Source organism: Hemicordylus capensis, chromosome 3, assembly GCF_027244095.1.
Source record: "Hemicordylus capensis ecotype Gifberg chromosome 3, rHemCap1.1.pri, whole genome shotgun sequence".
Lineage (NCBI taxonomy): Eukaryota > Metazoa > Chordata > Lepidosauria > Squamata > Cordylidae > Hemicordylus > Hemicordylus capensis.
The window spans coordinates 310,377,078-310,400,392 of record NC_069659.1 but is presented as its reverse complement, the minus strand read 5'-3'; the positions used below and the strand labels follow the sequence as shown (position 1 = coordinate 310,400,392).

Sequence of the window (23,315 nt, the reverse complement as noted above, 5' to 3'; positions counted from 1 at the left end):
TAGTATGAAGAACTAGGATTAAGACAAACAATTTCATACTCAGGAACAATGCATATTCAGGTTAAGCATAGAATAAAATAACTGAAGATCAAATTGTACCTGATACTATTTATACCCCCCCGCCACCTTGGACCTTTCCTTAGCAGTGTAATCCAAAATAAAGTTCCACAAAACTGTTAGATACCTGGATAAGGGTCAACTAAACCTAATGATGGTTTCCCTCCCTCCCCTTTCCCTCTCACACAACACTAGAACCAGGGGTCACTCCATGAAATTGATTGTCAGGAGGTCTAGGACCAACAAATGGAAGTACTTTTTCACACAACACATGATCCACTTGTGGAACTCTTTGCCACAGGATGTGGTGACAGCCAACAACCTGGATAGCTTTAAGAGGGGTTTGGATGACTTCATGGAGGAGAGGTCTATCAATGGCTACTAGTCGGAGGGCTGTGGGCCACCTCCAGCCTCAAAGGCAGGATGCCTCTGAGTACCAGTTGCAGGGGAGTAATGGCAGGTGAGAAGGCACACCCTCAATTCCTGTCTGTGGCTTCCAGCGGCATCTGGTGGGCCACTGTGCGAAACAGGATGCTGGACTAGATGGGCCTTGGGCCTGATCCAGCAGGGCTGTTCTTATGTTCTTATGTTCTAGAGATATGGGAGCTTAAACTAAACAGTCTGTGAGGCAGCAATGCTAATGAAGCAACACTGAAAACATGTTTTCAAAATGAACAGATAATGGGAGGGCTGACAAAGTGAGTAGTATGAATCATGAGTCATCTGTATATAACAGTACAGTTATAATACAGTTAATAGTACAACTCTAAAGCATATTTTGGTTAATGTTTTCTAACTTATTGAGGTCATTCACACAACTGAAAACCGGGTAGGACAAGTGTCCTACTGAGATTTGATAGCTGTGCATACTCCCAATTTTTGTTTGTGTGGGAGCAAACAACTAGGTAGAAGGAGGGAGAAGTGTCTGTGCTGAATCAAGGTAGGAGGAAAAGCTGGGTAGGACTGCTTTTCCTCCTACCTCGGTCAAATCCTGGGTATGAAAACTGGGTAGGACAGCCCTGTCCTACCTAGATTTTTCTCCTGCCTTGATTCCACACCATCACTTCTTCTTCCTCCTACCTAGTTGTTTGCTACCACTAATAAAAAAAATTGGGAGCACACACAGCTCCCAAACCAGGGTAGGACACTTGTCCTAACCAGTTCTCAGTTGTGTCAATGACCTCAAAAAGAGATAACAAGATGTACCATCTTGCAAAGAACTATGTACATAAGAATAGTGTAGAATACTGTAGTATCAGAACTAATGAGAAATCTAATGAAAAATAAAACTTGTTTTCATAACCCAGCTTCCTTAGAAGTATTCTGCTCCAATCTGCTGACATCACCCAAACTTTGGATGTCTGCCCTCTTATTTTGATTAGTGACTGTATGAGTTAAGTTCTTATACATTTAGAGTACTATGCTAGTCCAGTATAAGACCATCAGCTATGCTGCAAAATGATGTCCAGTACCAGTAATTCAAATGCATCAGGATTCAATTAAGTGAAAGTTTGTTTATACCAGGCTTCCTGAAACTGCGGCCCTCCAGATGTTGCTGAACTACAACTCCCAGCATACCCAGCCACATAAAATTATGTATAGGGATGCTGGGAGTTGTAGTTCAGCAACATCTGGAGGGCTGCAGTTTGGGGAAGCCTGGTTTATACAATTGGGCTTTTTTCTATTTTTGCAAGGAAATATTATTACAAGGAGTGAAGAGTTTGCCTGGAACAATTCTATGGTTACTCATTCTTCACAGAGCTACACGTTTTGATAGTGGTATTCAGTCATGAAAAATGTAATGATAACTTCAGGGGTTGGATTTCTAATTGATGTAGCTAGATTTCATCATGTGGAGGGCACATGTGCATGAATAAGTCCTCACAGAATAATTGTTGGGGAGTGACATATTGTAGTGACATTTCCCCCAAAGGTCTGAATCTATAAACACCCCTCTTGATCATGAGAGAGTCAAACAAGTTATCTGAAGCTATATTAGCTACAGTTGTGGTTCTCAGACTGTAGAATGGGATCCCTGAGGGGGTACAGGACATGTCGCATAGTGGTTTCTAAGTTCCATGAATGCAGTATTCTGCAGCAGGGAGAGCCAGAGCCCTCTTCCTCCTCTCAACAGAGGTTTAGCAGTGCAGTGACCTACGACAGTATGACAAGCAATGAAGCTGCATAGGCAGAGAACATACAGGGTAGGGATGTGCACGAGCCAATTTAGTGCCTCCTCTGGGAAGCACTGAACCGGCTTGGGCACCAGCATTCGAACCGGTTTGGTGGGGCGGGGAGCAGTTCCCGCATGTGCACCAGCCATGTGCGTGCTGACTCCATGTGGAGGAAGCAGGGAATAATACTGCAGCTGCATGTGGCCTTTTGGAGAGTGGGTGATGCCGCCAGAAAAACAGTGGGGCAATGGACGATCAGCTAAGGAGCTCCTTACCTGCTTTTAAAGGGAGCCGCTCCCTGCCCTGCCGGCTGCTGCCCAAGCCGTCCGTGCACATCCCTAATACAGAGCTTCCTGCCACAGCACCTTCTCCTACTCCTGATTTCTTCCCTAGCTAGCTCATTGTAAGAGGGAGTGTGAAATGCAGTATTAGAGATAGTAATGCTCAATATGAATCACAGCAAACAGATCCAACAAGCATAACCACAAAAACACACATGAGAAATAAAGTATAATATAAAAAACTGTACTTAGATCACTGAAGCATATAAAAATATTAATAATGAATAATCATATATAATATAGTTCAAGATGTAAGATGCAATAAATAATGTCTAACCTTGTAAAACCAGTTTAATATAATTCACAATATGTACATCATTATAACACACACCACTGTAACAAACACATACACAACAGATATAATACACAACAGCAACCTGGCGAATAACGGTTTCGAGAAACTTTATCAAGTGCCCAGGTCTAGATCCCAAACTGTTTCTTGTAAAAGCAGGTAGTATCTTCAAAGTGAATAAAAACCATGTTAAAGATCTTTGAAAACATGGAATAAATCCTCTTCAAAGAGAACTTCCAAATCTTTTTCCTTCTAGTACAGTCATATAATTCACATTTTGCCAATCTCTTTTACACACTGACTTTCAAATCTTTTCTTCTATGAATAGATGACTTCTAATGGAGTCATATAATTCATATCTTACCTACGAGACATGCCATAAATCAATATTCCAAAAGAGTTATAGAATTATTTAAGATCATAATTTGAACACACAACTGATCAATTTCATACCACGAGCTAGAGCACTACTTCAGAGTGACCAAATCTCCAAAGGTATTGGCCCCCTATGAGTAATTCACAGACTCCTTAAACAATAGTCAATGTCTACATAATCCTCAAGAAATTCCTAACTCATAAACAGAGCCCATCTGAATAAATCTTCTAAAAGATATAAAATACTGAATCCCAAATTTAAATAATCATTTTTCAACTATAAAGAAGATATCAAACCCAAACTCTTTTGCAAACTGACCCTCACTGCTGAAAAGTCTCTGGGATACTGGGATACAGTACTGGAATCAGAAGCAACCCTGTGGCGATGCAAACAGGCTGAGGTCTAAGTGTGCTGCAGTCTTTCCCCACAGCCCCAGCAGTAGCAGAGGGTGCAATTTTAGCTGCACTTTCCCCCTTACTTCCAAGTAAGGGACATGCCAAGAATGCATCAGAACGTCCTTGAGTGATGTTGGAGTGGTGTGTTCTCAGATGGCCCCGACATTAATCCGTGTAGGGCTGCGTTCATCTAAACTAGTCCCTTGTCCTTCTGTGTGTGTGTCCCCTTTCCCAGGGGTGTAACTAGGGAACAGGTGGCCTGTGTTCACCCCTCTCCCTGGTGACCCCTCAGAGTGAGGGAGATAATGAAGAAAATATGGAGGGGTGGAACTGGGGGCCCTCAGGAGCTGGGAGGCCCAGGTTCTTCAAACCCATCCACACAGTTATAGCTACACCCCTGCTCTTTCCACTTTCTCTCCCTGGCACCTGGAATGCTAAGACCTGGGACATGTTTTCCTTGGTCACCTGACATCCAGCTAAGTGTGTTCTAGATTCTGGGAAAGGGAAAAGTGAGGGTGGCCTGTCTCCCTCTCACTGTCCCCAGAACCACGACAGCAGTTGACACTGCCAGAGCCATTTCAGCAGCAGTTGTTTCCACCATATAACTCAGGGGTGTAGCAAGGCAGCAGTGACTCATGAGCCAATGAGTGAAGATGGGCACCTGCCCTCCCACCTTCATTTTGTCAGAGGCAGAAGGTGGGGGAGAGCCCAGCCAGCCCCCCTTGAGGCCCAGGGACATTTGTCTCCCCTTGTCCAACTGTAGCTACACCCCCAGAAGTGATTCTAGAACAACTAGTCTGAGGAAACAAAGAGCATTATTATGGGAGCAAGGATTTTGCTATACATTACTTACAGAGATAAGGTAATTAATGACTCTCCTTCCTACCTGTCTGCACTGACTTCTGCTGTTTGTTCTGAGGTGGAGTAGTGAATGAGGCTTCTTTAAATAGCAGCGGCCTTTAAAATTAAGTCAAGCTATAGGCCCATAATATACTACTGTATTGTTTGACACTTTGCTGCAGAGTTCTAGTTTGGTGGATGGGGAGGCAAAAGGGGGAGTGGGAAGTGATATTGGAGGGGTGCCTGTTACCCCTTAAAGTCACTCCTGTACACCCCTGATATAGTGAGATGATAAACTGGCTATCATGTCGTCCCAACTACAAGATAATCAGAATGGGGGAACTTGTGGGTGGATATTTAGACTCTGGCCAATCTGCCTGCAAAACCCTTCCTGAGGCCAGCCCCACCCCCACCCCCACCCCCACCCCCTGCTGGCTTCACTTCAGGTTTCAGAGTCCTTCGGGGGGGGGGATTAAAAACTGCCAGGGCGAGATATTTGCAAGGGATCGTCAGAGGTGACATAAACCCCATCTTTCCTTAATAACATTTAATTTTGTATCTCGACTACTTCCATCCTGAATTCAATAGTTAAAATTACGGCAAAGAATTTCCTCCAGTCTCTCAAGTAACTAATAAATATTTTACACACTATTGTAACTTTCCAGGAAACACTTCATGTTTAAAGTGTAGTAGAGTGGTTTGCACTGAATCTTTTATTACAAAATGGTGCCTAAATCTTCAGCTGCTCAAACTGTAAAATTGATGCTGGCACCTCTCCCAAAATATGTCTTATTAATTCTGTTGAATTTTGCTTCCTGTTTATAACACTCTTGAGTTAAGAAAAGAATGTTGACTTGCATACTCTCCTCTCTTGCTCTCCTGTTCTATATACCCTTACAGGTCTTCTAACTATGCTTTGTTCCCAGTGTGAACTACTGAAAAGGACTCAAGAAAGGGACTGTTACGTTTAGATTGAAACTCGGCTTGACCCACATAGCTAATTCCCTGCACACTGCATTAAGGCATATGCCTTCAAGTATTGTAGAGTAATTTTAAAGTTTAATTAGTATTCAAAAACATGAATATTAAAGCATCCTTAGATTTTTTTTTCCTTGTGCACATTTATGGATATATACCTATGAGAACAGAAAAGGGGAAATTGCCAGAGCAGCTGAAACTGCTCATGGGCAGCCCAAGAAGTACGAAGCATATGAAAAACCATGTGCTTGGTTGGAGTTGTTATATGGGGTGCAGTTGAATGAGACTGTGCATGGCTGCAGACCTTGTGGCAGATGACAGTGTTTGACTCTGCCTGCTGCAACTACCTATCTTTGCTTTCACTCTACATTTGACCCACAAAAGCTTATGCATTAAAACATCGGTGAGTCTAAAAGGTGCTACCTTGTTCTCCCCCCCCCACCCCCATATAATTGACTAATCTGGCATTTCACAACTATTTTAAACAGTGAGACATGGAACACTGAAGTGGACGTCTGTACGTCGAAACGTCTGTTCTTTATTTTTATTTTTTTGATTTTATTTAATCTCAGCAATAAAAAGGTCTGGAGAGAAGAATTCGGTGTAGATCCATTATACATATTGCCTCACCAGTATATCTACTATTTTTACAAGATTTAACTAGCAAAGTTGTTGTAAAACATACAGAGCATGTGGAGAGCTTGGATGTAGAATCCTTCCCATAGAACTCTATGGGGAAAGTGCTGGAAAGGACTCCACTTCCCAGTGTTCCACACATGTCATAGATGGGGCTCACCAGGACACCATTTCTCTTTAAGAGGTTCCACTGGTGCTGGGAGAAGCACAGCAGTGTGCTGAGACAAATGGTCAGAATGGTAGCCTCCACACCATACTGGGCATGTTGGAATGTGTGGATGATTCAGCTTCAGAGATTCAGAGTGGAATATTTTTAAAGTCCTACTCAAGGCTCTCATTGATGCATTCTGGACCAGCTGAAATTTATGAAGGATCTATGGGGATAGCCCCGCATAACGTGCATTACAGAATCCCATTGAGGGATAACCATGGTCAGAACTGACTTAGGCAGAAATGGACACAACTGCCAAAGTTGAGTGAGCACACACACACACACACACTTTCCAGTCTTTCCAGCTGATTCCTTTTGGATCATGGATCTCTCTCTCTCTCTCTCTCTCTCTCACACACACACACACACACACATCTTGTTCTGCTGGATAATATCAACTATAATATTTTAAAGTTACTTAATGGAGATACTGCCTGTTTTCCACAAGGAAGGGCATGGCTTGTTCTGTGATGCCTGGAGGGCAACCACTATGATAAAAACAAAAAGGAAAGTCAAAGTAATAGAAAGATTGGTAATTTTGCAGACAGAGTTACACTGTACGACTTGCATCTCATTTGAACCTGTTTTACATTGGTGTGATTCCACTGATGAAGTGATTCCTCATTTGCATATAAGAGAGAAGTCAAGCCAAGCCAAGCAAACTTGTAGAGCAAAATGTGCCTAATTAGGGTCAAGTGTTTTGTTATTTCTTTCCAGGTAATTAGCATTGACACTTTTGTACTAAGTTAGAATTTCACAATTTAAAAAAATCTCTGCCGTAACACAAATAAATTATGCTACAAAGAAGAAACCAGTGGGTCAGTGATGTTGTTTCTCTTCCCGATTTTGCTAAACAACGGAATGAAAAAGAATGGAAATGAACTGTGCTACTTTTTCAACTGGTTACTACAATCAGTATTGTGCAGTACAGTAATCATACCTACAAACCACACCACCAAGCAGGAATGGCCACTGCTGCACATCCTCCCTCTTGCATTCTGGGTTTCACCATTCACCCTCCTTATTTTGCCTGGTTCAAAACTGAACTTCTGCTTGCTTCAACAGATGGGGAAGAGGGTGAGCAACGGGGCTTAGGTTGGAAAGGACTCAAAAGATGGAGATGCAGCAATGACAAACTGATTTGTTACCTTGACTGCTTCTTTGGCAGCAGAAAGAAGGAATAACAATATTCTTATAAATAAATTTTCATGAATAAAACCTCTCCTGTTACATACAATTTAAAAAATTGCTATACTGTATATTGCTAGAGTTAAATGTCTTATCTATGGACTGCAACTTTGCCTGGGACCAGATTCGCAAGAATCATTTAACATGACAGAAAACTTTCATAAAAGACAGTAAACTATGTACATATCCTCAAACATGAGGCAATTTAAAAAGTAGTTCTAAGTAGAACTAATTGAGCTTACTTTCTGCTTCTTTTAACATAGTGGCCGCATTCGCATGTGACATGAAAACGGAGGTGAAGTGACCTCCAGTTTTGAAAAAAACGAATGCAGGTAACAGCAGTTTAGTTTTTTTTAAAAATGGGCCTACAGTTTAAGAACGTATAAGAACAGTGCTGCTGCATCAGGCCCAAGGCCCATCCAGTCCAGCATCCTGTTTCATACAGTAACCCACCAGATTCCCCTGAAAGGCAAGAGGTGAGGGCATGCCTCTCCCTCTTGTTGTTGCTCCTCTGCAACTGGTATTTAGAGGTATCTTGCCTCTGAGGCTAGAGGTGGCCTATAGCCAGCAGACTAGTAGCCATTAATAGATCTGTCCTCCCTCTAAGCCCTGTTTAAATTTGTCTAAATCCCTTTTAAAGTCATTTATAAGTGGCCATCACCACATCCCATGGCAGAGAATCCCATAGATTAATTACATGCTGTGTGTAAAAGTACTTCCTTTTGTTGGTGCTAAATTTACTGGCCTTCAGATTCATGAGATGACCCCTGGATCAAGTGTTGTATGTGTGTGAGGAAAATTTCTCTCTGACCACTCTCTCTACAGCATGCATAATTTTATACACATCTGTCATATCTCCCCATAATCACCTCTTTCCAAACTACAAAGCCCAGATTCATAAAGAAGGTGTCCAGGCCCCTGATAATCTTGGTTGCCCTCGTCTGTTCCTTCCTTTCCCAGACTGTGATTTGTACCTTTGGTTTGTAGTGAGGTCCGCTGCCTGGACCTCAGTCTGGTTGCTTTGCAACTGGAGTTGAGGGGAGAAGCTCCTCCCTCACTCTAGCTGCTATTGGCTGCCGGGGCTGTTCCACATTACATCTGAAGGTGGCCAATGATTCTTACCTAGGACCCCCTTGCAAGTCTGTGAAATTGGTCTGTTACAAGGAGATGTTGTCTATACTCTGAGGGGGTACCATCTTAAAACAACATTGTAGACGGGAAAACAAGCAAACTAACCCATAAGGGTCTTCTAGGACTTACTGCTATGTGTTGAGAATTTGGTTTGTATCAGACTTGAAATACAAAGTTATTAGAGGGCGACATACATCCAGGTAGGCTGAAAACATGAATACGAATACAAATATGAATACAAATACTATGAATACGAATATGATGGATATTTATATAATGCTTTTCAACGGAAATTCCCAAAGCATTTAACACAGATATAAACAGATATAAACAAACAAATAAATATATAAAATAACTTCCTGTCCCGCGGGGGCGTAATGAGGGTTGGGCAAGCAGGGCACGTGCCCTAGGTGCCATTGCAGGGGTGTGTGCAAAGTGCCTGCCATGCCCCCAACCACCACCACTCTCTCTCTCTCTCTCTCTCTCTCTCTCTCTCTCTCTCTCTCTCTCTCTATATATATATATATATATAATCCCCCCATTCAATCCCCACGGGTGCCCGCGCTCACCACTGCTGTGGCTGCCACCGCTGTGCCTGGCCCACCCCCACCTCCCGCCACTTGCACAGGGGCAACACAGCGCCTCGCTCTGAGTCTGGGCGCCGGCGGGAGGGTGAGCGCTCTCCCATTGGCTGCTGTCTGGAGAGCGTGTGCATGGCGCCCCACCCCCTGACCGGGCTACTAGGAGCCCTCCCCACAAGCGAGCACTTGTCGTTTAATTCAAGCAGCATTTGCTGCCTGAAAGCATCTATTTCCCTTTCTCTCCCTCCAGAGAGGGAGAGAAAGGAAGAATAGACGCTTTCAGGTAGCAAGCTCTGTCTGAAATGATGCTGAAGAGCTCGCTTGGGCTCTTTGGAGCTTGAGGCCATGCCCCCTTACACGTGACATCACCAAACGCCGCCTAAAATAAATGGCAAGTGCTCGCTCGGGGGGGGGGCTAGTAGCCTGGGTGTGGGGGCGGGGCGATTCGGCAATCTGATTAGGTCACCCGCTGCCACGTCGGTTCTCAGCAGCATGTGGCGGTTGAGGGGACAGGGAGAGACACTAAGCAGCTGCTGGGGGCATACGTTGCATTTGTGCAGTGCTGCTGCTGCTATTTTACCACTGCCTGCCCTGCTGCTGCATTCATTCTTCATACAACACATACACACTGACTCCAAAGTTAAGTAATTTTCAAAATCTCTCCATTGGTGTGTGGGTGTGTGCGTGTGGCATGTGTGAGAGAGAGCTGAGTGAGTGCGCGCGCCCCTACCCTTGCATGTGGATCTTCCAGTCTTCCTCCCCTTCCCCCCAAATGTATGTGGATAAAATAAAAAAGAGTCCTCGGAGGGTTGGTGGGGAACTCGGATGTGTGCAGTGCTGCAGATTGCCGTCTATGGGCGCGTTTCCTTGGAAACCAGTCCCATTTCACTCAGTTACTTGTGAGTAGAAATTATTATGTGCCAGATTAGGTTGCACGGAGGATCACTATCCTGCATGTCAGTGGACTTACTTGTGAGCAACTATTTGTCCTTGCTCCCTATGGAGGAAGCCTTCTTGGCGACCCTGAGAGCCTACTTTACTGCTTAGAAATGTTTACTCAGAAGTAAACCTCATGGGCTTCAATGAGGCTCCTTATTGTGCAGTGCACTTCAGATTGCGGATTTCAAAAGCTACCGGGTGAGAAGCCTCTCTGAGCGTGCAGCCAATTCCTTGACAGGGCAAAAATCAATTTAAAAAAATAAAGCAAACAACAAAATCACACAGCCATAGCGCAGGCTGTTTGCACCCGTTTCCCTTCACCCACCAACTGGAGTATTTCGCACATTTTATTGCAGTTTCTCGCCTGGGGGGCGGGGGCTTTCCTCCTTGTTTGTAAACAAACAGCGGTGTTTCTTTCCAAAGACCCTGGAGATGGGAAGAGGAGGAGTGCAGTGTTTTCTTTTTTAAATTGGTAATGCAAAAACTTACTTTTTTTTTGCATGATACAAAAAGCACACACCCCACCCCATTTTTTATTTTTATTTTTTGCTTAATTGTCTTTTGCAAAAGATCCTTGTGCAGCCCCATGTGTGTTGGGAAGGGGAAAACTTGTTGTCAAGGGCTTTCACGTCTGAGATTCATTCGAGAACAAAGAGCTTTGCCAAGAAGCAAGCAGCAAGGCTCTTAAGATCAGGGAGGCTTACTCTCGAGTAAGTATGTATACTTGCAGTTTGACTGTGGTAGAAATGAGAGCTTGCTTGCCCAAAGGATCCCACAGCAAAAAAAGCATCTATGAGTCCTTACTGATTTTAGTAGGGAAGTAGAGTAAATGTTATGATTGCCTCTCTCTCCTGTTCTGGAAATGAATGGGACTTTCCAAAAGCACTTCAGCTTGGGCTGGATTGGTGCCCTGAGAGAAACAGATTGGTGGCAGATGTTTTTGGGGTCTGGCGGAGTGCAATTTGTCAAATCTGTCTGTCTTTTAGGGGGCTTTCTAGCCTGTGGGAGCTTAGGAGGCAATGGGTTTTTTAGTCTTTAGGATGTCAGTCACAGGAGTCTTTGATGGTTTTGTGATGATGGACTATGGTCGTTGGCCGCTGCAGTTTTAAAATAAACAATCTTGTACTGGTCTTCCCCCCTAGTTCTTACCCCCTTGCTTGAGTTTTTTTTAAGAGTGCCAGACATCTGGAAGACAGAACTCCAACCGTTAGGCACATTGGTGGAAGGGCCAGCTGCAGGTTGGGGAAGAACTGCAAGCTATTTTGTAACGAGTTGGCTCCTGTGGAGTCTGATCATTTCTCCATCTAGCCCAGTTCTACCTGCTCTGATGGGCAGCAGATCTCCAAGGCCTCTGGAGTCTGATATAATGGTAAAGTTATCTGAAAGACGGGTGTCAGATGTTTCGACGGGGGAGGGCAATTTTAGTGCTTGCCCTAGGCACTATTTGCCCTAGATACGCCTCTGCTGTCCCCAAAGGGCTCACAGTCTTTAAAAAAAAAAAACCAACACCAGCAACAGCCATTGGAGGGATGCTGTGCTGGGGATGGATAAGGCCAGCTGCTCTCCCTATGCTAAACAAAGAGAATCCCCATTTTAAAACATGACCCACTCACTGCTCCTTATTTCAGGTTAATGTATTTGCTTAGAGTGCTAGGAATAACATTTTATTCCATTATAATATACAAGATGTATTATCTTATGATTAATGAAAGCCAATGAATACACTGTTGGCTTCAATACTAGAGTTTTTATCCTCTCATATCACCAGAGTCTATTTTCTCATGAAAATATGAGCAATTAAGGTTTTAAAATGTTGCTTAATTAAAGCTGAGAAGTTTGTGAGGCAAATATTTTCCTTGTAGAAAACAGATCTAAAATTATTACTTAGCTGGATTAGTTTCTTAAAATAAAGATATGCCTGCCTTTGACCTAAAAAGAGAGCACAAGTATCTAGAACAAAAATGTAAGACTGAATTCAGACAAGAAGAACTGGCACATATATCCATTTATATAAATTTGATAGACAGCTTTGACCAGTCTTTGGAGACAATCCAAAGTATGTCCAAAGTATCCAAAAGTATAATAGCTTGAGCTTGGTCTTTTGTGCCTCAAGTGAAAATTCTGGATTGATTTGTTCTATGATCCATTTGTTTGTTTTCCTGGCTGTCCGTGGAACCCTCAGAAGTCTTCTTCAGCACCAGAGTTCAAAAGAATGCCTTTTCTATCTTGCTTCTTCAAAGTCAGAAGCAAAGTTAGATAGATATCTGCATAATAGCAGAGTCTATCTGTATAAATCTATGGTATCTGCAGTGGTGGACAATGCATATCGGTGTCTCCTATCTCATCCATCCATGCTCCACTCCTACTATATGTGGCAACCTGCCAGTATGAATATAAGCTCCTTCCTTCTCTCAGAAGCCACAAAATGGTCTGCTGTGCTCATACCCCCAAACCCCACAGTCAGTCTATTGTTGAATCTATCCATTAACATGTCCAGAATTATTTCCAATAGTCCCTTGAGGCTGATTCCTGGGGACTCCCGCTTCTATTTCAGGAAAAGGGCCACATACACTCCAGCTGATCCTATTTATGAGGAACAGTCTCTTTTTCCTGTTATTTGTCCTCACAACACTCTGGCTGACATCTTGACTAATGATGCAGGCACATAAGAAGCCGCTAAGGGGGCACAGCAGGACCTATCCTGCTGCTCTGTGTGCCTCCATTATGTGTGCATTGTTCCAGAACTGAGCAAGCGAGCACTTCTTCCAGAGCATTTTTCTGAGCTCTTGAAGTCCTCAATCAGAGCAGAAACCTACTAACCAAGCTTGGTCTATTTTAACCCAAGTGCTTGAAATATCTGAGTTCCTGATTTGGCTTATTGCCAGCAATTTGCGTAGAGCAAGCCAAGTTAGTGTGATTCAGACATTATAACTGATCTTGGTTGTTACTACTTGCATTCAGAAGTAGAATTCTTCTGACATGCATGCACAAACTAGGAAGAGGAGTGTGTGCTCCTGAGGTCTGAAATGGTCATGCAGAATCAAGATTAGGGCATGGTTCCATGTGACATTTGAATTGGCCCACTGTGACCTGTTGTTAAAATTACCAGAGTGTTCTGTGAGCAGAGCCATGAGGTACACCACCAGCTGAGCAGGTCACCTCACCTCTCATACCTACAGTATGTGTAAGCAGTCTAGGAACATAGGAAGCTGCCTAATACCAAGTCAGACCATTGGTCCATCTAGCTCAGTATTGTCTACACTGACTGGCAGTGGCTCTCCAAGATTTAGGCAGGAGTCTTTCCCAGCCTTACCTGGAGATGCTAGGGATTGACCCTGGGACCTTCTGCATTCAAAGTCACTGAGCTATGGCCCCACCCACAACAATGGCAGCACAAGAAAAAATATTGAGGGGCACAGAAAGGGCAATCTGCATTTCTAGGTGAGTGAGCTGTATCCCATTTCTGAATGAGAAGTGGGAGGCAGGTAGGGGGCAAACTACTTCTCTGAGGGGGCATTTACCCCTCTCTGGAGCCATCAGGACCTCTTTGCCTCAGGCTTTGGAATTTTCTCCCCTGAGAGGCCCATCTGACCCTTTCCTCTTTAGAAAGAAGGAGAGAAAAAGTCTTGTTTTGATGAGTCTTTCATAATGGATAATTTGTTCCCCCGACAGAGTGTTTTTTGGTTCTTGCTGTGTTTCTGTTTCTCTACTGTTCCTTGAAGTTTGATTCTTTTCATTGATGTTATTGTATTTTTGCTGTAGTGTAGTTTGTTGGGTGTGGGTCATCTTGGGGTTTTCTTTTGTAGATGAAAAGCAGCATACAAATCTAAAGACAATGAAATATATCATATTCTAAATTCTATTGCACTCAGCAGCAGGACTTTTACATCATTTGGACCACATCCAAATGGTAACCTGGTTGCAAGCCACCATTAGCACTCTTTCTGCAGTTTCCAGGCTGATTTGGTTGATAGCATTAGAATTTTTAAAAAGTTAGCACCAACCTTTTCAATAAATTGAGTACTCTGCCTTGTTTTCATACTTAAAGATCAAGGATAAGTTACATCAAAATCTTTTTGTTTAATTATACAATAGCTGAGGGGATGTGACTCAGATGCTTTGAAGATCCTCAGTATCTGTGCTCCTTGTGCAAGCCAAAGCGCTCATCACTTTGAATGCTACTAGCTTAGATCTGTAACTAATAAGGGATGCCATATTTCATGGGAGAGATTTTCAAACAGGTGAATATAATGTAAACACATCATTGAATTAACCAGCAAGTTAGCAGTTTGAAAAGAGAGGTTGTCAAGAACCGCTAATGCAATTGCATTCGGTTTTCATATGATAATTGGAATGGCACGGCTATGCATCTCACAGGGAATTTCTTGTTGCTATCAAGTAGCCTAGATAGCAATCCTAGATAGCAATCCAGAATCTTAACTCAAGGCACAAATGACCAGGATCAAACTATCATACTATGGATATATTGTGTGAAGACCTAGCTCCCTTGAGAATTCTATAATGCTGGGAAATGTTGAAGGAAAGAGAAGAAGAGGACGACCAGCAGCAAGATGGATGGACTTGATTATGACAGCAATAAATGCAGCACTGAAAGACCTAAAAGGCCAAGTTGAAGACAGATCATCCTGGAGAGAATCTATGTGGTCACTAAGAGTCGGCATTGACTTGACGGCACAATCCATCCATCCAACCATCCATCCATCAATCTAGTAGCCTAAGAGCAAGTTTTACCTGACTTTCCTCAACATGCTTGGCTTTAAGGCTAGTGCCTGTTTCATTGACCAGTAGATAGATGGAAATTATTTAAAAGGTTGTACACTTATTTGCAGTTCAGATTATTTATGTCTCCAAGACTGCTTTGTGTGAATACACTTCAGCCTGTGCTTTGTAAAATCAGGATGTAGCAGTTCACACACAGATAGTGAGATCATGCACATGACCTCTGAGAGCACTGGGGAGGTCAGGAGGGAGGATAGCACCTACCTTCCCCCCCCCCCCCGACAATCCGGCATGGTCCTGTGGCTGCACGGCTTGTGCACTCACACGACCAGCACTGTACCAAGCCGCTCAGCATTCTCGAGGCTGGGTAAATGCTTCCTGCCTCCAAAAATCCCACAATGCACCGCACAATGAACACAATGCATTGGGAGATTTCCCCCATGAGGCAGGCACTCTAGGCTGCATGCAGCCTGAGCAGACACACAACTGGAAACCTGGATAGCAGGGCATGCTCATGCTTTTCTACCCAGGTAAAATTCCAGGGGGCCCCAGTGAGGCAGTGCTGAAATCGGCTACACTTCTGGCACTTAACATGAGCAGGTAGGGTTGAGTAAGCCGAAGTAGGGCTGCTCATGTGAGCAGCCTCAGTCTTTGTTACATTTTTAGTTATATTGGGAAATTCAAGTGCTCACACTCTGTTTATGCTCTAAGGAAGGACTCCAATTTTGGCCCTCCAGCTGTTGTTGTACTACAGCTTCCATCATCCCCAGCCACAGTCAGGGATGATGGGAGCAGTAGGGCAACTTCTTCAGGTGGACTGAAGTTGTGTAGAACTGCTCTAGGTTAGCTGAAACCAGCATTTCAGGGCTGGTTGGGCAGCTTTAAAATCAGGCTCAGATTTTGTGTGGATAAACAAATCATCTCAGCCTATTGTTAATCAGAGGCTCTGAACGGGAGAAAGAGAGAGAGATGCTGGAATCATGCACGCATTTATGAAAGATACAGTAACTATGTTTACTAGACTACTGTGGGAAATTACTGATTATAGTTAACCCAGAGGGGTTTAGAAAAGATGGATAAATGCAAGGCAATCTATTGATTTGGGATTGGCTAGTTTGCCTGGAGTCTGAGCTGAAGTAAGAAGAGAACCAAGGGGATATTTCAAGAATTCTGTCTGCAACCCCATAGGCTGGAGATAAGAAAATACTCAGAGCATGTGGAACACAGGAAGCTGCCATATACTGAGTCAAACCAGTGGTCTATGTAGCTCAGTATTGTCTTCACAGAGTGGCAGTGGCTTCTTCAAGGTTGCAGGCCGGAATCTCTCTCAGTCCTATCTTGGAGAAGCCAGGGAGTGAACTTGAAACCTTCTGTTCTTCCCAGAGTGTCTCCATCCCCTGAGGGAAATATCTTACAGTGCTTACACTTCTAGTCTCCCATTCATATGCAACCAGGGTGGACCCTGCTTAGCTAAGGGGACAAGTCATGCTTGTTACCACAGGACCAGCTCTCCTCTCTTGGGTCCAACTTAGTACCACTGTCTAAGACCCAGCGCTGACAGCATGCCAAAAATTAGGAAGGACAGATGCTGAATGTTCACTTATAGTCTCTATGGTCACATCTCTGTTATCTTATGGTCACATCTATGACAACCCCTGCTAACTTGGCAAAGAGGCAACTTTTAACATAGTGATTCTCTTTATTTAGCAGGGGGAGAGTAACTGGCCCTATCCACCCCCAGCACAGTACCTCCAGTGACTGTTGCTGGCGTCTATCTTATGTTTCTTTTTAGATTGTCAGCCCTTTGGGGACAGGGATCTATCTTATTTATTTATTATTTCTCTGTGTAAAATGCCCTTAGCCATTTTTGGAAGAGCGGAATGGAAATCCGGAATGGAAATTGGAGAGGAGAGCTGGTCTTGTGGTAGCAAGCATGACTTGTCCCCTTAGCTAAGCAGGGTCCACCCTGGTTGCATATGAATGGGAGACTAGAAGTGTAAGCACTGTAAGATATTCCCCTCAGGGGATGGAGCCTCTCTGGGAAGAGCAGAAGGTTTCAAGTTCCCTCCCTGGCTTCTCCAAGATAGGGCTGAGAGACATTCCTGCCTGCAACCTTGGAGAAGCCGCTGCCAGTCTGTGAAGATAATACTGAGCTAGATAGACCGATGGTCTGACTCAGTGTATGGCAGTTTCCTATGAAATTGAATAAATCATCATCATCATCTTATCTCTACTATTTATTTTTATTGTTTTGGCTGATGGTACTGATTTTAAATAAACACAGCCAATTCTTCAGAGCTGCCTAAATCTATTATTGGATGTTTCTCTGAAGAGAAACACCATTTAAAAACAATCATGAAATGTATCATCACTGAAACACAGTGATTGCTAGGGCTGCTGCTAAAATGTGGAAAACATCGTGTTTCAGTAGCACAGGTGGATGTCCACGAGGTTAATTCTACTGTAATAATAATGTGTTTTATAATATGTAATAGATAGTGTAATAGAATGTGTTTCTTGTTTTATTTACTTGAATCTATTACATGGTTTGTCTTCTTCCAGATGCTCCCTTCCTCAGTGATTGGGGGCTTCTGGGTAGGTTGCAGCTCACTCTGTACAACTCAGTAAACATTGGGCTTTCCACACTGTCCCTACCTCCCACATAAGGGACAGCTGTGAATGAGGTGAAGTGATCTCCCTTTGCAAGATCTCTAATGTCCAGCATGTACCAATGATGTCAGCATCATTGATGACATCATTAGGCCTGGAGGTCTGGATCAGGGATTCTCAATGTTTGGGTCCCCAGATGTAATTGGACTTCAGTTCCCATAATCCCCAACCAAAGGCCACTAGGGCTGGAGATTATGGGAGTTGAAGTCCAATAATATCTGGGGACGCAACGTTGAGAATCCCTGGTCTAGATGGGGAATTCAAATGTCTGACTAATTCTACTAGAATTCAGGGGGGGAATTTATGGGTTTATATCAAACTTTTTTTTCTGGTGCAGAAACAGAAAGGTGAATGCATGCAAGAACAATTTTATAATCATCGGCAATAATTTTTGTCAATTAATTGTCCTTGATATTTAGAAGGAAACAGAACTAGCTCTTTTCTTGCAACCTTTATCTTTAGCCTTCTGTATCCCTATCCTATAAATTATCTCCCATCCAGTGTGCAGAGGCTGCTAAACGATATCCAGTAATTGGTTTATCAATGAAAGTGTTGCCCGTTCAATTACACAGCTGATTAATCATCAGCAAAGCAGGGGGAAAGAAGAGGGGGAGAATATTACTTCAAATCCATGTCTCAAAGGACATAAAAGCTGATATTTTCTTAGAGGCTCTGGCAAAATCATCTTGGGCAATTATAACTCCATCCTGTTTTATGCTAGATGTTATATACATGTCACATTAATACAGGAACAATAAAACTGTTTAAAATAATAATTTTGCTTCCTTAACCAAGAACAATATTCGATTTTATTCAATTGCATATTTATTCAATTACATATTATTTATATCTGACATATGGCACACAAGGCTTGGTCAAGATTAAATGACACTTATCGCTGCATGCTTACAAAATGTCCCTAGAGGCCAATACAAGAGCATATTGCATAATGGAGTCATCTGTTGAACTGCAGTCATTAACAGTGCACATTAAATGTACTGAAGGTAAACGTTGGGTCGCTTAAGTACTGGGTCCCGATAGCTTAGATGTTCTTAAATAATTTTTCTTTTGTTCTGGTTTAATTTTGCTTCAAGATCAAGCATTGAAAGAGAAAGATAGCTCTGGTGCCAAGAGAAGTCTTCAATCCACAGAAGAGATACAATTTAGCAGGTTCCAGTGCTGTTTCTCTATCTCTGCAAGTCTGACTTCAAGAACTACTGAGGTTTAATAGATTTACATGGCATTATTATTCTGCCAACATACAAAATGATTGGAAGCTTGTAACCAAATAATGTGTTGATTACTAAGAACTGACCTATTAATTCAAATTAATATATGAAATTTTGCACTTCTTCCCATTACACATTTTATCATAAGTGCCTGCTTAATATTCCTTCCATGTAACTTTTAGGAGCTTACAAGCTCCTAAGGTTGCCACCACACTTTGGAATGAAGACACAAGACAGTGTATGAATAGAACAAAGGGCCACAACATTATTTAACATAACTTCAGGAGATGCAAAAAATAGATATGCAATCTCCCTTTCTTGCCTTCAGTGAAGGCTATGTAGATCTAAGATAAGAGCTAGGAGTATGTGGCAGACATCCAGACAATTAAAGTGTGTGTGTAAGTAACACTGTGTGTGAACAAGAAAGCAACAACTTCCATCAATCTTCCCTTCCCTCTGAAGCCAACTGTGACTCCCAGCAATATGTCCCTGAGGGCTGCATGATATAGCAGTGTGCATGAACTGTTTGATGTCAAACTGGTTTCTCATCAAACCAGGCCAGTTTGGCGGCTCGATTGCAAACCGAACTGGGGCCAATTTGGTCTGTCATTGAACTGAACCAAGGTTTGAGAGGACCAGTTCGACATCAAATGGCACACATTGGAGAAAGTGGTAGTTTGTTCATTCATTCATTCATTCATTCATCATTCAGTTTCTATACCACCCTTCCAAAAATGGCTCAGGGCGGTTTACACAGAGAAATAACAAATAACTTTGGATCCCTGTCCCCCAAGGGCTCACAATCAAAAAGTTGCAAATCACCGAAGACAAAGGGATAAAACTGCTTACCCATTGGGGAAGCTTTCCTCCAAATATGCTTTCATTGCTCTTTCTAAGCTTACATTCCTAATTGGATAAGATCACCCATCTGACCACTTCATGAAGCATTGCTGTCACTCTAAATTAGCTTTGTTTACCCCTAGTTATATCAGCACATTTCCACATGATTGACTATGTAGCATTGTGACATCATTACATTCATGACATGATCTGTCTTTGCCTGGGATCAACCTGGGAAGGAGAACTAAGCCTCAAGCAAGAGGGGGGAAATGGCACTGCAGGAGCATCGATTGGGGGAAGAGTGGTGGCAAAGAAGTGACAAATAAGAGGAAAATTCTCAGGCTCTGCATTAGAACAGTTTCAGTTCTAATTTGGAGTACCCCATAAGCACTATGGAATCCCTGAAAATTGACACAAACTTTTATTTATTTATATTTATTTATTGTTCGATTTCTATACCACTTTTCATAAAAATAATCCCAAGGTGGTTTACAACATAATTAAAACAATACACAATTAAAATACAAAAAGTAGAGATATTTAAAAGTTTCAAAACTTATATAAAACAGTAATACACAAAACACAAAGCAGCAGCAGTAAAAACTGTACTCTCAAAAAGGTGAACAGCCACGTCTGGACGTGTTTTCTCAAAATTGTGATGGAGGCTGGGGGGGGGGGGGAATGCCAGCCGGGAGTGGTGCAGCCATGTCATCTGGCCTATATATAAAGAATGTGATATCTCCTTTTATTCATGATGTACTTTTGTGTGTGCAAGAGCTGACGTAGTGTATGGGTTTTTTCCCCTTGTATGGCAAGCTTTGCACATTGCTTTAATTCAATGTTCTTGATTTCCTGACTCAACACAACAATGCATAAATCATGCTGGCCATCGCACGCAATGTCAACAGTCCCTGTGGTTGTTCCTTTACAGCCTGTCACATGTAGAGGGAGATGAAATGCAAAGCAGCTGGTGCCTGCATCAGATCAGGCGGGAGGTATTCTCCTGGTATAATTTCACCTTGACTCTTCACTTTGCAGAAGCCATTAGCAATTCTACCGTGCGGTAGGAAGTATTAGGAATAAGAGAAGAAGAACTGCATGTCTACTGTATGTGATGTGTGCTAATGAAGTCTTAAGAAAGTTTAAGATGGATTTGGAGGCCCAAGGTATTTGTGACATTTTGGTTCTCATCATCTTAAAGGGGAGAATGGAGTGCAGATTTTTTAAAGCTTTGTGCTTAAAAATAGGGGGGAAATAATAAAACAAAAAGCATCTCTTCAAATAAAGTGAGCACTGATGGAAAATGAAGTTTTACTAAGAAGCCTGGAAGCACACTCTGGCTTAAAAAGCAGAAATTTGAAGAGGATAATATGCTAATCTGTACAATCATGAACATTTGGAAATCTGTTTTGTTTTTGTTTGGGTTTGTTTTTGTGTGTGTGCATAATATCAAAATTAGAGCAGAGCATGCACAATATAATACCCAGATGATTTAAAATGGAAAGGAAATATGGTCAGGGGAGTCACGTGGGAACAGAAAATTATCTTGTGTGAGAGGAGAATCCTTTTCATTTGCTGCTTATATAAAACACAACTGTTTAAACAGTGGCATTAAATTCATGTGTTTATTCCAACACATATATAAGTTGTCTCCTTTTAAAATGAAAAGGTTGACTCATGCACAAGCATTCCATATATACTCACTGGAAAGCATGTGGGGCCCATCGGTCATGGCCAAGGTTATTCCTGCATGGTTGTCTAGATTTTCAAGCAGGGGTCTAGAGCAGGAGTAGGCAACCTTGACTCACCAGCTGACGTTGAGCTACAAATTTTCATTGTCGCTGATGACGGGAGTTGTAGTTCAACAACAGCCGGACAACCAAGGTTGCCTACTCCTGGTCTTGAGCAATGGCCTTTGGCAAGTGTGTGACTGGGCATGATAGGAGTTATAAAAAAGCATCTCGCGATCCAAGCCAGGGAACAAAACACTATGTGCATTCAGTGCTTTAGAAGACACAGGGAAGGAGGGAGAGTGTGTTTTCATGGAGGGGGAGATATGTTTAGATCACTGCTTTAGCTTGCATTATGAACCACTGTGGGAGGAGAATAACTCCATCATGTTTCCCTCATCCAAGAACTATAAAATACATATTGACACTGCAGATCAGAACATTATGGCAATGTGGCAACTGGTAATCAGATCTTGTGCTTCTAGAAGGTGGATTGAGCCATATGGAAAAGACCTCTCACTTACGGAAAACCTAGATGATGGTTTTGTTTGTTGGTTTGTTGTTTTGTTTTGTTTGCATAATTGCTATAATTCCCTAGCTCTATCATTCCCCATATGTGCCTGGTATCACAATTAAAGCCTGTTTTTGACATGCAGACACTGGTTATCACTAGGGAAGGAAACTATTACACTACACTTCTGTGAAAGTCACCGTGTCAGCTTGTCAGGTGAATTTGCCTTTAGGTACCTGCTTGATTGCTGGCATCCTAAGGAACACTATCAGCATCTGCCTCACACAGAGATGGGATAGATCTCACCAATCCAGAACAGATTATTTGTATTTTCTTTTATTTCCCCCAGAACCTATGTTTTTAAAATAAAAATACATAGTTTTGATAGGAAAGGACTCTGCGCCCATGGAAATAACCATTTTATCCCCAGAATGTCACATGTTGCCCTTCCTGCATACCAGCAATGTCATGGAGCCAGTTCTCTGTGATGTGTGCAAATAGCACAACCACCTGGGTGGGTGGTTCACATGCTTTTCCTGCTTCCTCTGTATTTTTGTTGATGTAAAAACCTCCACCTTTGACGTCTGGCTTTGGACACATTTCCCTGAACACTGCCTTGGGCACTCTCTTGATCTTGTCTTCTCTGAAATTCTACAGTAATCCCTCTGCATGGTTACTGCTTTGTCTCCCTCAGCATTGCACACACGGCTCCATTCACACATCTTACTCCTTGCTCCTTCCTTGACCTGCTTCATTAACCTGCTTAGCTTTTTCTGAAGCATTGTCATTTCCTCTGTCATGTACCCTCCCTAGCCTCTGCAGAGAGCTTGAAATCACTGAGCTAGAAGGACTGCAACATAGAAGAGACATACCAAGTACATATAACTGAATCATTCTCATATTATTCCCCTGTTTCCCCCCTTTCCACTTCCACCTCCTTCCTCTGGTTTCCCCCTTCTGTTAATAGTCAGATTATAAGCTCATCAGGGCAAGGACATGTCTTTTCATTATCTGTAATAAGCCATTTACATGGGATGATGATGATGATGATTTTAGGCAGTGCCTAACTTGTTCTTTTAATTTCAATTGCCCACTTAATAACAATCTATATCTATAATTCTCTAAGGCATACCCATGGCTAATCTTGTGTGTGGCAGCTCTCGCGAGAGTTCGCAAGCAGAAGCACCATGGTGATTGGGCAGTGGAGATTCCATATGCAGATAGGGAGGAGGAGCCTGTGAGAGCAGAAGCACCATGGTGATTGGGTAGTGGTGATTCCATATGCAGATAGGGAGGAAGAGCCTGTGACACCGTGGTGATTAGGCAGAGGGAATTCCATATGCAGACAGAGAGAAGAAGCCTATGATGGTTAAGGCCAGTTGGAATGCAACTGTTACTGGTCAGAAGATGTTCTTGACTGTAGAGGTGAGGAATCTATATATATATATAAGGATAG

General features: G+C 42.7%; 1 protein-coding gene across 2 annotated transcripts in view; it reads right to left on the bottom strand.

Annotated features, from left to right (window-relative positions):
- NYAP2 (neuronal tyrosine-phosphorylated phosphoinositide-3-kinase adaptor 2) overlaps positions 1-23,315 on the bottom strand; it is a 251,503-nt gene that overhangs the window by 158,858 nt on the left and 69,330 nt on the right. The window contains exon 1 of one of the 2 annotated variants that reach the window (XM_053309358.1): positions 7,241-7,355. The exons of the other annotated variant lie outside the window; for it this stretch is intronic. The gene's annotated coding sequence lies outside the window, so the exon portion shown is untranslated. Of the gene's footprint in view, positions 1-7,240; positions 7,356-23,315 lie in introns of those variants that run through there. 2 annotated transcript variants of the gene reach the window in all.